The 12,586-nt window shown below is 48.4% G+C and overlaps 1 protein-coding gene across 3 annotated transcripts in view; it reads right to left on the bottom strand.

Annotated features, from left to right (window-relative positions):
* SULF2 (sulfatase 2) overlaps positions 1 to 12,586 on the bottom strand; it is a 139,701-nt gene that overhangs the window by 58,384 nt on the left and 68,731 nt on the right. The window lies entirely within an intron of this gene.

The raw sequence follows: 12,586 nt of genomic DNA, 5'->3' as shown, positions 1-12,586 counted from the left end.
GGCCAGAAGGACCCTTCTGAACCCAACACCCTTCTTGTCATTCCCCTTCAGTGACTCCCCCGCCTGTCCTGCTACCTCCGCCCACATCTGCCATCACTCACCCCTCTGCTCACTGTTCTGGCCACTCCCAGTCTCTTGTTCCTTAAAATGTTCCAAACTCACTGCCACCTCAGGGCATTTACACCTGCTCTTCCCTTGGCCTCGGACACTTGCCTTCTCCCTTCTCACATGGACTGGCTCCTTCTCACTGTGACGTCTCAGATTAGACGTCACCTCTTCTGAGAAGGTGTCTCTGATCACCTTGCCTAAGGCCACCCAGCCCTCTCACCAGGCTATTTATCTTCTCCATAGCACTCAGCGCTCTCTGAAATTATCCTGTAGGTGTGTTTGTTTTCTTGTTTATCATCATTTCCCCAAGGATATTGGGTCCACAAGGCAGAGGCCTTTTCTGGGTGCTGTAGCCCTAGCCCAGTACCTGGCTAAGAGTGGACACACAGTGACAGCTGCTGACAGGGTGCCTGGGTCGATGGACTTCGGGGAGGCACAGAGGTAGGGCAGTGCAAGACTGCCCCCGTCCAGTGTCTTAAGCCTCACACCCTCCCTGGGAGGGCAGGGGGGTTGGAGAAGTGGCAGCCAAATGTTTTACTAGAAGGGATTTCTATCACAACATCTGCAGGAGGGAATGCTACACATTGGAAAAAGGCTACGTGGAGGTGGTGGAGATGTCAGTCCGAAGCCTGTCTGTGTGCAAAGCACAGGGAACACGTATCAGACCAACTGGGGCGATGTGCACCCCCCAGCAGACACCGGCGATGTCTGGAGTCTTTTCTGTTTGTCACAACTAGGGGGAGGGGGGTGCTACTGGCATCTAGTGGGTAGAGGCCAGGGATGCTGCTAGACACCCTCTAGTGCACAGGACGGTCCCACAGCAAAGAATGATCTGACTTCAAAGCATCAGTGGCGCCGAGGTCAAGAAACTCTGTGCTGGGTGTACAGTTTCAAAAGTTACGTGGGTCTCTGGCGATGGGGACAGGGGTGCGGTGTGGCTTTGAGGAACTTGGGTTCCAGAAACTGGAGGGCCAGGGTTTGAGCCCTGCCTCCTTGGGCAGACGAGTGTTCCTCTCTGAGCCTCAGTGACTTCATCTGTAAAATGGGGGCCACAGCAAATGAGATCATGTCTGTCAAAGAGTAAGAACTCCAAAAAAAGGAACTGTGAGTTCCCAAAATATAGCCTTTACGGGGGCGGGTGTGTGTGTGTGTGTGATGAGAACTCAGGTCTCTGGAGAAATGAAAATGGTTGTTAGAAACCAGATTCGACGGCATCTTGGAAAATGACAAGGCCCCTTGGAGACTCCAGTAATGAGCTCAGGGGAGGATGTTTACACGGCACAAAGACACCGGCTGAGCATGACACACATCTATTAGCGGAGATGGGCCAGAACGCGGAGCCGAGCCAACGACAATAAACAACGTTTGCCAAAGCGATTCGGAAAGGTCAGTGAAAAATGAAGTAGAACGCTGGAAAAGTCCATCTTTCCCAGGATAAACCACCCCGTTTCACAGGCAAGGAGTTTGGGAAAACACAAAGGGGTCTTCACCCTCCATGACCTCTTCCAAATTCCAGTTGGCCCGTGCCTCTTTCACACGTTTTGCCATTGTTTAATTAAATATTTATTGAACATCTACTACATACCAGGTACTGTTCTATGTCTTAGGAGTGAAGTGGTGAACAAGATAGACAAACTTCCCAGTTCCAGATTATTTCACGTGTTTATCCCTCTCCCAGTGAGATGATAATATCTGGCCATTTTTACGTATCGTTTGGATGGTTAACAAAACTTAATATTTTCCTTCAGGTCAATTCATTTGATGCCAAACAGGCATTTCAAACTGGACTTTTGATTGGTTCCCCTAAAGTTGCTTCTCTCTCCACATTCTGGTAAAAGCCAGCTGCTCAGGCCACACACCCCAAAGCGGTCTTCAGTGGCCCTCTCCCCTCACTGATATATATATTGACGATACATCACAGTAGTTCCATGTTCAGAACAGACTCAGGACTGAGCACCTCCTACATCTCATTGGGACCAGCGTGGTCCAAGCCCCCACCTTCTCTCGCCTGGACCTTGCTGGGGCCTCCTCCCTGGTCCTGATGCTTCCCTGCCCCAACCTCTAGCCTCCCATCCAGCCTCCATAGTCACCAGAAGGATCCTGTTAAGTCACAGATCGAGCCCGAATTCAAACCCTTCAACGGCTACGCGTCACACTTGAACTGAGATCCAGAGTCCTTGTCGTGTCCCACAAGATCCCACGTGATCTGTCTCCTGCTCCGTCCTGGACCTCGTCTCCCCGCTTTGCCTTAGCCCATGCTGTTCCCGCCGCACTGGCCTCCTTCTGTCCTCCCAGCCCTTGAGGCTCATTTCTGCCTCAGGGCCTTTGCCCCTGCTGTTCCCGCTGAAGGAAGCATCTTCCTCAGACACCTGCATGGACCACTTCCTCACCTTTCCCAGGTATTTGTTCAAATGTTACTTTATTGGGTTACATCCCTAAGCATCCTATTAAAATGGCCTCTCCCCGCTCCTGGCTCTCCCTCTTCTCCTGACTTTGTTTCTCCACAATATTTAGCACCACCTGACAAATTTGTCTTGTGGCTTTTCCCCCCTGCCTGCCCAATTGAAACACCTGCTCCATGAGGGCAGGGGTTTCTGCCTGCCTTGTTCCCACTGTATCTCTACATCTAGGACAGAGCCCAGCAAGCACGAAGACCTCAATAGGTATCTGTGGGATAAATGATGAAATGATGGAACCAACGAATGCCCAGGTGATGGGAGGCCTGTGGGAATCCTGTCCAACTGAGGGACTCGCAGATTCCTGTCGCCCAGCACCCAGGGTGCACCGTCCTAGAGCAGAAGAGTAGGTGGAATTGTTAAACTGTCGTCTTTCTATTTGATTTTGTGGCGTCTGGTGGGCTGAATCGGGATCTCTTCCATCCACGTGGGGCAGGGCTTCCCTGGGGGTGGAGGGGGTTCCTGCACAGCTGAAGAAGGGCCCCAGGCCAGTGTTCGTCAACAGCAATCACTCTCAAGTGTTTCAGTATCAGGGTCCCTTCAGACTCTTAACTGTTATTGAGGATGTGAAGGAGTTGATTATGTCTAGCGATAGTTACCATATTAGAAATAAACACAGAAATTTAAAACGTATGAGTTCATTTAAAAATAGTAATAATAAACCTACTTGTTGGTATTAATATATGTATTTCAAAAGGATAAATAAATATATTTTCCCCCAACAAAATAACATGAGTGAGAAGAGCTGGACTGTTTTATACTTTAGCAAATATCTTCAAGTATCTGGTTGAACAGGAGAGAGCTGGATTCTCACATCTACTCCTGAATTCGCTCTGTCGTGATTCGTTGATCAGGTTGTGTTTTGTGAAAAATCCAACCTCACGTAGAAATGCACACAGAAAGTGGGGGAGTCTCTTCATACCCTTTTTACATGGTTGTGGGTATGCTCTGTACCCATCAGAAACACCAGGAAGAAAATGAGAGTTAAAAGGCAAATGATGTCTTGGTATTATCGTGCAAATGGTCTGGGGTCCAGGGTTCCTGGGGCACACTTTGAGAACCGCTGGGTTAGAAGGTGATGACATACCACAACAACCCAGTGAGGCAGATACTATTTCTGTCCCCATTTTACAGTTGGAGAAACGGAGGAACAGAGAGGTGAAGTCCCCTTCGGCCCAACATCCTCCGGCTGGCGGGTGACAGAGCTGAGACTCGAACCCAGGTGGTCCGTCTCCAACCTGACTTTTGGCTACTATGCCTCATCCTGCATCTTGGCAGGGCAGCCACCCACTCCCTGCAGATTGGAGCATTTCCCATCCGATGGAGTAGGGAGAGGCAGGGAAACAGGAAACAGCCAGTGGACAGCTCGACGGCCAGAGGCAGGAAGGATAAACGGACCTCGTTATCCGAGAGATCCTGCTCCTTGATGGGCTCAGACTACCCTCCAAAGTGCTTGCTGCCAGAAGCGCAGACAGAAGAGAGAGTCCACACTGAGGTCGCTCCACCCTTCCAGGATTCATCCGGCCGTGGGCTGGAGGGACGGCCATTCCCAGAGCCTGAGCTCTTTGCCTTTCTTGAATCACAGGCTTGGGAATCCAGGAGGGAACCACAGACATCATCAAGATCAGTGTTTCCAGACGTATGGGGTTGGAGGGAGAATTTTTATCCTGGGAGGCAGTCAGGCATGAAGGCTGAGCGTGAGCTCTGGAACGGACATCCTGGGTTTAAATCCAGCTAGTTTCACCTGCCAGCCTCAGTGTTCCCATCTGTAAAATGGAGATAATGATATGCCTACCTAAGTTGCTGGGAAGGATTTAGTGAGAAAATGCAGGGAAACTGCTCCCAAATGATGATTACTGTTTTTTGTTTTTTTTTGGCTGCGTTGGGTCTTCATTGCTGCACACGGGCTTTCTCTAGTTGTGGTGAGCGGGGGCTACTCTTCATTGCAGTGCACAGGCTTCTCATTGTGGTGGCTTCTTTTCCTACGGAGCACGGGCTCTAGGTGCCGGGGGCTTCAGTAGTTGTGGCACATGGGCTTAGTTGCTCCGTGGCATGTGGGATCTTCCCAGACGAGGGCTCGAACCCGTGTCCCCTGCATTGGCAGGAGGATTCTTAGCCAAGATGTTACATATTCATTCAGTGAGTCAGTCAATAAATATTAGAAGAGCACTCTTATGTACCAGGCATGGTTCTAGGAACTAAGGATACTATTGAACAAAACAGAAGAAATTAAGAAACAAACAACCCCAAATCGTGCCCTCATGGAACTTAACATTCTACAGTTGGGAACAGTCCAAAGTGGGGAACTGTGATTCTAGGAGGCTGTCCTAGTAATGCAGGAGAGAGACTGGGATGGTTCTAACCAGGTGGGCTCAGAGGGGTTGGTTGGTTTCAGGCTACTTCTGAAGGCAGAACAAACGGGATTTGCAGATGGATTAGAGTGGTGCAGGAAAGAAGTGAGCAGTCAAGGATATTTCAAGGTTTTCGGCCGGAGCATCAAGGACAGATCTGTCATCATCTAGGAAGGGGCTGCCATGGGAGGGGCAGGTTCCACAGTGGGGGGGTGTGTGTGTGATAAAGAGCTCAGGGTCAGACCCGTTAACCTCGAGGTGCCCGACAGACGGCAACTGGAGATCTGAGTCCAGGTTGAGGGGAAAGGTCTGGGCTGGGGTAGAAATTTGGGAGTTGTCAGCATTTAGATGACAGTTAATGCCACAGGACTAATGAGAGTGAGATCACCTAAGGAAGGGGTTCTTAATCTGAGGTCTGTGAACTTGGATGGGAAAACCACATCTTTCTTTATTTTCCTGGTCCTCTAACTGGCATTGCCTTCAATTATGAATGAAAGCAACAAGTCGTAGTAACAGTAGGCCCTGTGCCTTTGTTACCCACACAAGACAGATATTTTCATATCCCAGGACAGTTAATGCGGACATCTTGAAATCTCATTTAAGCCAGCACTACTTCCAAATCACACAGTTATCACACTTATCAGTTATCAGCTAAATAACTATTCCGTCGTGCTATTCAGCGTGTAAAAAAGAATACCTATCACAGCTTAAAAAGTATTTTGGTGAATGTATTTTGACATAACTGGCTTCCTTCGTAATTCTGTGTATTTTCTTCTATGCGTTTAAATTGAAAATATTTTTCTGAAAAGGATCCACAGCCTTCACCAGGCCCCAAGGGGGTCCCATGGCACTAAAAGGGGTAAAATCCCCAGTTAGGGCATGAGGATAGCTAGAAGAGGGCCCAGGTCCTGGGCTCTGGAGTCAGGGGTCAGGGTGATGAGACGCCAGCCCTAGGAGGCTTGGTTGGAGCTGCGGGTGGCACAGGAGGAGAACCAGGTGAGAAGCCAGATGTAGGAAGCTGTCAGCTCAGCTCCACGCTGCTCAGGATGATGGCCCTCCCCTCCCCAGGATGAGTGACATACTGACCACAATCCCCACCATGTGTCACAGCTCCCAGAATGCATCTCTTCCTCCGCCCAGCCCCAGAGCTTTGCGCGTTAGATCTGAGAGTGTATTCAGCTCAACCATTTCCCAGTCACTAGTTTAGATAACAAGCGGACACACTGTGCATGATTCCACGCCTGCAACCTTTCCTCTGCCCTTGGAGTTCACTGGCTCCCTTTCTTCCTCTCCCCTGGGAGAGAACGTATATAATTTACAACAGGGCAAATGTGAACAAGATTCAGGCGCTCCCATGAATGAATGAAATGGACCAAGAATAAGAGAAGGAGAGGTGTGCTGTGAATGGAGATCTGGGCCCTGCCGATGAAGTACCACAGAATCTGCTGTGTCACCCAGGGTCTATGTGTTCCTTCTCCACAGAATGAGAACTACCAGCTGGGCACAAGGCTGCCGGAACGGAGCTTACAGACTCAGCCTCGCTTGCAGCTGGAGGTGGCCATGACCAACTCTCGGTAGAGATGTGGACAGCTGTGGTATGTGAATTCTAATAATGGCCCTACTGGAAGTGGGTGTGCCTCCTCTGTTGCTTCTACTTCGTGCTGGCTGGATGTGGACGTGGTCAGCCATTTTGGACAAGGGCAGTCCCCCAGGAGGGTGGAGCAATGTGACAGGAGCCTGGGTACCAATCCTGTGTGTGCCGTATCACACCTGGGCTGTGAAGCCCAAACGGTCAAATGAGAGAGAGAGAAATAAGCATCTATCATTCCTAAACCACTGTTAGTTGGGGGCTGATGTGCCCTCAGCTGCACCTATATTCTAAGAATACTGGGGGTAGCGGCGATACAGACACAGCAGGCTACTGCCATCCCGGGGGTCAGCAAACCTTCCCTGCAAAGGGTCAAACTGAAAATATTTTCAGCTTTGCGGCCATATGGTTCCTGTTACAAAATCAACTCTACCACTGTAGAGCAAAAGCAGCCACAGACAATACATAAATGGATGGGCATGGCTGTGTTTCAATAAAGCTTTATTTATAAAAACAGCTGACAGATCCCTGTGAGCTGTAGTCTGCTGACCCCTACCATTCAGGAATGTTGCCAATATTGGCAAGATCATCATTTTTTTTTTTTTTTAAAGAGCTTGGAATCTGAATTTTTGAGTGAAATTTCTAGGTTTTAAAAAACACCTTGTAACTCAAACAGAATATATTTAGCCTTGAAGTGTGGCTGCCACTTTGCAAGACCCAAATTTGGTCCTAAGGGTGCAGAATTGAAACTGAGCTGGCCCAGGCCACATTCCCATCCCACCCCTGCTGCCGGTAGAAGGGCCCTGAGCTGTGAGACCATGGCCACTTGTCATTTGTCTTTCAGAGCTCCTGGTCGGAGAAGAATATAACAACCCCACTAACTTTCTGGGGGTAAAGCTGGGGTCTCCTGAGGAACAAGTGATAAATGAGAAGGAGGTGCTTTTGCAAACTCCAGAACGCTACAGATATTAGATGCAAATGCCACAGGGCTGAAGTCTTTTGTTTTTGTGGCAGACAAATTGGCTGAGGAAGCAGGGCTGGGAAGAAATACATTAAATAAACCCAGAGCCCCAAAGCTCTTAGGACTGGAGCATTTCTGATATTCTGTAACTGGATCCTTTCAACTTTGGGCTGCTTACAAGGTAACATGAATCTCTTTCTTCTGCTTTTGAAAAGACACCAAACGCAGATTGCTGCATGAAGTGATAAATCAATGCTGTAAAAGTTCTGGGTGCCAGAGATGGGATTGTGCCGAACTGAGAACTGTGGGAAAACGAATGAGGAAGGCGGGGGCATGATTATGCATGAAGGAGGCATCTTGGGCTGGAAGCAGAGAGAGCTGGGGGCTGGGGAAAAGCCTTCTTTCCACTTGCCTCTTGAGGTGGAAGCTGGATTTGGGTTTCTGTAGTAGACATCTGTTTTATTTATCTGCCCAGCATCAATTCTCCTGTCTTTTGGTAACTGTGCTTCTGAAGGAACCAACATTTCCCCTCTCTCAGTGTTACCTGTTCAGGCGAGGCTGCATCTAGCTCCCAGCTCCTGGGCTAGGCACATGATCTGGGCCTGGCCAATCAGGGTATCCCACGTCCCTTGGCCTCTGTGATTGGGTGAGGGAGGGACATATGACTCTAGCTGAGCCAATGAAAGCCTCCCCTGAGACTTTTGCTGGAGCATCAGCAAGAAGCTCTCTCTTTCAGGCAGGGTCACTACCCTGGTAAGATGGGACGTGTGGGGCCATGTTAACATCACAAAGGTGAACTTTCCTAAGAATAAAGCCAACCCAAATGAAAGAAAATCCAAGGAGCAGAAAGACTGGGTTCTGATGACAATATTTGAGCCCTGGGACTCAGCCAAATTTGCCTGAACTAATTTCAATTATATTTCTTACGGCAGAGAAAGTCAGAGAGCAACCCCAATTCCATTTTGCTTTCATTTTCTGCTAACTTCAAGCCTAACGCCGAAGAGTCATCCATTCATTCACATTTTTATTGGGTACCTAACACCTGCCAGGAACTGTTCTTGGATCTGGGGATGTACGTAATGAACATAACAGGTGAGAAATAAGTTCAAAACACCTGAGATATAGGTCACAAACAATTGTCAGTTTGAGGACAACATCGTTTTATTTTACTTCACTTCTTTCACCATGAATGCACTCACAGAAGCACCTTTTTATGTTGATCTAGTTTTCAAGACTCGGGTGATAAAGATTTATTCTGCTTTATAAAACACCACCAACAAAGCCAGCCAAAATCCTACCCCAATCTGAGAAAAAAGAAAAGAGTCATTTTTTCCCTCCCTTAAGCAAATATAAAATTTCTTATACCTATATTGTTGTGTAGAGCACCAGAGAGTTACACCACAGCTTCACACAAAGGCATTATCCACATTTTCATAGTGCTTCTTGCCGTAAGATAGAGCCATCTGACGGCGAGTCTCTAGGGGGTTATTTGATTTTTCCATTTTACTCAGATCTCCATGAAAGCCTGAGAAACGCTTCACTGAAATCGGCACGGTGTTGAGGAATGTTTAGCAAGGACTCTTAAAGCACATTTGAGCATGTAAATTATTCTTGAAAAACATGTCACAAGTGGTATGTAATTCGCATTTTGTATTATCGCTCAAAACACAGCTACGTATCAGGAAAATGAGTATTTCTATTTTCCCATGAGAAAACAACAGTAACAACAAGAGAACACCTGAGATGATTTCAAGGTGAGTGATAAGTCCTACAAGAACATAAGCAGGGTATCATGGTAGAGAGTGGTGGGGGTGGGGAGCACTCAGTGACACAGGGAAGCAGCAGGGACGCTAAGACGGAAGTTGAGGGCTGACAAGGAACAAGCTGTGTGAGCCGTGCTCTAGGCAGCAGCAACCGAAAGTGCAAAGGCCCTGGGGAAGGTCTGACCTGGGAATGTTTGAGGAACAGCAAAGAGGCCAGGTGGTCTGAATGTTGTCAGAAAGAAGAAAGAGGGGTAGGAGATGTGGACAGAGAAGTGAGGAGGCCGAGGCCATGCAAGGAGCTGTGAGTTTTATTCTTTTTTTTTTTTTTTTTTTTTTTTGCTGTACGCGGGCCTCTCACTGCCGTGGCCTCTCCCGTTGCGGAGCACAGGCTCTGGACGCGCAGGCTCAGCAGCCATGGCTCACGGGCCCAGCCGCTCTGCGGCATGTGGGATCTTCCCGGACCTGGGCACGAACCCGCGTCCCCTGCATCGGCAGGCGGACTCTCAGCCACTGCGCCACCAGGGAAGCCCTGTGAGTTTATTCTTAAAGTAGTGGGCAGCCCGTAGAGGGCTGGAAGCAGGGAGTGACATGATCATATGTCCATTTTGCAAAGCCTCGTCTAGCTGCTGAGTAGGGAGGAGGAATGGCTAACCGCTGGGGAGACGCAGGACAAGCAAATACCCAGAGGGAAGGGTGGGGCTGCCGCTTGCGTGCCCCTTCACCAGCCCCTGTGTTCTCCCTGCTGCTTTGGGGGAGGTCGTTGTTATCGAGGAAGGCTGGGCTGTAGGTGACACTGAGGCCCTGGCCGAGCTGCCGTGTTGGCGGCATCGAGGGTGGGCTGCCTGGGCCTCTAATTAAATGCTGGCCTCAGCCACCCGCTCCCTGGGAGGGTCATGCAGTTTCAGTAAATGAGGACCGGGGCCCATCCGTTCCCTGGAAACTCGATTAGGGGAGTGGACCCCTCCCCCACACCTGCCCTCATTGGGATGAGCTGTATCTGAAAATCTTTTTGATCCTTTTCTTTCTTTATTTTGGCTGTACCGCACAGCATTCAGAATCTTAGTTCCCTGACCAGGGATCAAACCCGTGCCCCCTGCAGTGGAAGCATGGAGTCTTAACCACTGGACTGCCAGGGAAGTCCCTTTTTGGTCCTTTCACAGTATGATTTTGTCCTCATTCTCTGATGTAAATCATACCAATGTTTTCTTATGTCAGTCTCCCAAGGCAATAGATATAAAAACGAAAATAAACAAATGGGACCCAATCAAACTTATAAGCTTTTGCACAGCAAAGGAAACCATAAACAAAATGAAAAGACAACCTATGGAATGGGAGAAAATGTTTGCAAATGATGTGACGGACAAGGGCTTAATTTCCAAAATATACAAACAGCTCATATAACTCAACAAATAAAACCAAACAACCCAATCAAAAATGGGCAGAAGACCTAAACAGACATTCCTCCAAAGAAGACATACATATATGGCCAAGAGGCACACGAAAAGCTGCTCAACGTCTCTAATTATTAGAGAAGTGAAAATCAAAACTGCAATGAGGTATCACCTCACACCAGTCAGAATGGCTATCATTAACAAGTCTACAAATGACAAATGCTGGAGGTGTGGAGAAAAGGGAACCCTGTTACACTGTTGGTGGGAATGTAAACTGGTGCAACCGCTATGGAAAATAGTATGGAGGTTCCTCAAAGAACTGAAAATAGAGTTGCCATGTGATCCAGCAATCTCACTCCTGGGCATATACGCAGACAAAACTATAATTCGAGAAGATACATGCACACCTACGTTCATAGCAGCACTAGTTACAATAGCCAAGACATGGAAACAACCTACATGTCCATCGGCAGATGAATGGATAAAGAAGAGGTGGTATGTATATACAATGGAATATTACTCAGCCATCAAAAAGAATGAGATAATGCCATTTGCAGCAACATGGATGGACCTAGAGATTATCATACTAAGCGGTCAGTCAGAAGGAGAAAGACAAATACCATATGATATCACTTACAGGTAGAATCTAAAATATGATACAAATCAACATATCTATGAAACAAAAACAGACTCACAGATATAGAGAACAGACTTGTGGTTGCCAAGGGTTGGGGGGTAGGGGAGGGAAGGAGTGGGAGTTTGGGATTAGCAGAGGCAAACTATTATACATAGGATGGATACACAATAAGGTCCCGCTGTAGAGCACAGGGAACTATATTCAGTATCTTGTGATAAACCATAATGGAGATAAGCAGAAGATGGCCGAGTAGAAGGACGTGCTCTCACTCCCTCTTGTGAGAGGACTGGAATCACAACTAACTGCTGAACAATCATCGACAGGAAGATGCTGGAACTCACCAAAAAAGACCCCACATCCAAAGACAAAGGAGAAGCCACAGTGAGATGGTACGAGGGGCACAATCACAATAAAATCAAATCCCATAACCGCTGGGTGGGTGACTCACAGATTGGAGAACACTTATACCACAGAAGTCCACCCACTGGAGTGAAGGTTCTGAGCCCCACGGCAGGCTTCCCAACCTGGGGGTCTGAAAACGGGAGGAGGAATTCCTAGAGAATCAGACTTTGAAGGCTAGTGGGATTTGATTGCAGGACTTCAACACAACTGGGGGAAACAGAGACTCCACTCTTGGAGGGCACACACAAAGTAGTGTGTGCGTCAGGACCCAGGGGAAGGAGCAGTGACCCCATAGGAGACTGAACCAGACCTACCTGCTAGTGTTGGAGGGTCTCCTGCAGAGGCAGGAGGTGGCTGTGTCTCACCGTGAGGACAAGGACACTGGCAGCAGAAGATCTGGGAAGTACTCCCTGGCATGAGCCCTCCCAGAGTCCGCCATTAGCCCCACCGAAGAGCCTGGGCAGGCTCCAGTATTGGGTCACCTCAGGCCAAACAACCAACAGGGAAGGGACCCAGCCCCACCCATCAGCAGACAAGCAGATTAAAGTTTTACTGAGCTCTGCCCACCAGAGCAACATCCAGCTCTACCCACCACCAGTCCCTCCCATGAGGAGACTTGCACAAGCCTCTTAGATAGCCTCATCCACCAGAGGGCAGACAGCAGAAGCAAGAAGAGCTACAATCCTGCGGCCTGTGGAACAAAAACCACATTCACAGAAAGATAGACAAGATGAAAAGGCAGAGGGCTATGTACCAGATGAAGGAACAAGAAAAACCCCCAGAAAAGCAACTAAATGAAGTGGAGATAGGAAACGTTCCAGAAAAAGAATTCAGAATAATGACAGTGAAAATGATCCAGGACCTCAGAAAAAGAATGGAGGCAAAGGTCGAGAAGATGCAAGAAATGTTTAACAAAGACCTAGAAGAAT

The sequence above is a fragment of the Delphinus delphis genome, chromosome 15 (assembly GCF_949987515.2).
Source record: "Delphinus delphis chromosome 15, mDelDel1.2, whole genome shotgun sequence".
In the NCBI taxonomy this organism is placed as follows: domain Eukaryota; kingdom Metazoa; phylum Chordata; class Mammalia; order Artiodactyla; family Delphinidae; genus Delphinus; species Delphinus delphis.
This window is presented reverse-complemented; position numbering and strand designations above follow the sequence as displayed.